The sequence below is a fragment of the Miscanthus floridulus genome, chromosome 19 (assembly GCF_019320115.1).
Source record: "Miscanthus floridulus cultivar M001 chromosome 19, ASM1932011v1, whole genome shotgun sequence".
Classification (NCBI taxonomy): Eukaryota; Viridiplantae; Streptophyta; class Magnoliopsida; order Poales; family Poaceae; genus Miscanthus; species Miscanthus floridulus.
Window position 1 is genome coordinate 1,757,910 of NC_089598.1, and position 2,584 is coordinate 1,760,493.

The window sequence follows — 2,584 nt, forward strand, 5'->3', positions numbered from 1 at the left end:
AGCACCCATGGCAATGTATTCCGCTTCAGCGGTGGACAAAGCCACACTATTTTGTTTCTTGGAGGACCAAGACACAAGTGATCTAACAAGCAAATGGCACCCTCCGGATGTGCTTTTTCTATCCACTTTGCATCTGGCGTAATCCGAATCAGAATAGCCAACTAACTCAAAGATAGCTCCTTTGGGATACCAAAGGCCAATGCTTGGTGTGTGCTTAAGATACCTAAGGATTCTTTTTACAGCAATTAAATGTGTTTCCTTAGGACTAGCTTGAAATCTAGCACACATACACACACTAAACATGATGTCGGACCTAGATGCGGTTAAATATAACAAGCTACCAATCATAGAACGGTAGAGAGTTTGATCAACTGGGTTACCTCTCTCATCTAGGTCGAGATGTCCATTGGTAGGCATTGGTGTCTTGATTGGCTTACATTCATCCATCTTGAATCTCTTGAGAAGATCTTTTGTGTATTTCTCTTGAGAGATGAAGATGCCTTCTTTCATTTGCTTGACTTGAAAATCGAGAAAGAATGTAAGCTCACCAATCATGGACATCTCGAACTCCTTCGACATCAATTCACCAAATTCTTTGCATGAGTCTTCATTTGATGATCCAAAGATGATATCATCAACATATACTTGACAAATAAAGATATGCCCATCAAGCTTCTTGGTGAATAGTGTAGTGTCGACCTTCCTAATGGTGAAGCCCTTCCCAATGAGGAAGTCCCAAAGGCGCTCATACCAAGCTCTTGGGGCTTGCTTAAGCCCATATAGTGCCTTGGACAACCTATAAACATGATTAGGATATCTAGGGTCTTCAAACCCGGGAGGTTGATCAACATAGACTAGTTCATTAATAAAGCCATTTAAAAAAACACTTTTCACATCCATTTGATATAGTTTCATTTCATGATGTGATGCATATGCAAGAAGGATACGGATGGCTTCTAATCTTGCAACCGGTGCAAAGGTCTCTCTGAAATCCAAACCTTCAACTTGAGAGAACCCCTTTGCAACTAGTCTTGCCTTGTTCCTCACAACAACACCTTGATCATCTTGCTTGTTGCGGAACACCCACTTCATTCCAATGACTCTTGCACCTTTTGGTCGCTCTTCAAGAGTCCAAACTTCATTACGAGTGAAGTTGTTCAACTCTTCATGCATGGCATTGATCCAATCCAGATCTTTAAGAGCTTCTTCTACCTTGGTAGTCTCATAGCAAGAGACAAAAGAGTGATGAGCAATAAATGAAGTAAATTTTTGAGATCGAGTCATTACTCCCTTTGATGGACTCCCTATGATAAGATCTTGTGGATGATCTTGTAGGAGAGGTGTATTTCTTCTATGGACCACTTGGGGAGAAGGTTGTGGAGCATCAACATCTTGTGCTTGTACCACCATTTGCTCATGGGAGATATGAGTATCTTCATTTTCTACTCTCCCATCTTTTTCACCATCTTGTGGCACACTTGATGAAGAAGGTTGGTTAATGACTTGTACATCATCTTCATCATCTTTTGGCTTGATGTCACCCACCGGAATATTCTTCATAGCCTCTCTCAATGGTTCATCACCTACATCATCAAGATTCTCATGTGCTCCTTGGGAGCCGTTAGATTCATCAAATTCCACATCATATGTTTCTTCAACCAAGCCAGTGGCATGATTAAATACTCTATATGCTTTGGACTTCGATGAGTAACCAACAAGAAAACCAATATCACAATGTCTTTGGAACTTCCCTAGGTGTTGCCGCTTCTTGTAGATGTAGCATTTGCAACCAAACACCCCAAAGAAGGAGACGTCCGGCTTCTTTCCATTAAGCAACTCATAAGGTGTCTTGCCAAGGAACTTTTGAAGGAATAGGCGGTTTGATGCATAGCATGCGGTGTTGATTGCTTCCGCCCATAGAGCTTCGGGGGTGTTGTACTCATCTAGCATTGTCCTTGCAAGAGTGATCAAAGTCCGGTTCTTCCTCTCAACTACACCATTTTGTTGAGGAGTATAGGTTGCGGATACTTTATGCTTGATCTCAACTTCATCACAATAGGCTTCAATGTTTGTGTTGTCAAATTCTTTCCCATTGTCACTTCTAATCTTCTTGAGCTTCACTTCAAATTCATTTTGAGCTCTCTTGGCAAACTTCTTGAAGCAAGATGCAACTTTGGATTTGTCATGAAGGAAGAACACCCATGTATACCTTGAATAGTCATCCACAATTACAAGACAATAGAGATTCCCTTCCAAACTCTTGTATGTTGTTGGTCCAAATAAATCCATGTGTAGGAGTTCTAGCACTCTTGTGGTTGACATGAAAGCTTTGGTTGGATGAGTGTTTGCAACTTGTTTGCCGGCTTGACATGCACTACAAAGCTTGTCCTTCTCAAACTTCACATCCTTCAACCCTCTCACCAAATCATTCTTCATAAGCTTCTTGAGTGAGCTCATCCCAACATGAGCAAGTCTTCTATGCCATAGCCACCCAAGTGTTGTTTTGGTGAATAGGCAAGTCTTCAAATTTGTATCTTCGGAGGTGAAGTCCACTAGATATAAGTTGTTGTATCTAAATCCATTG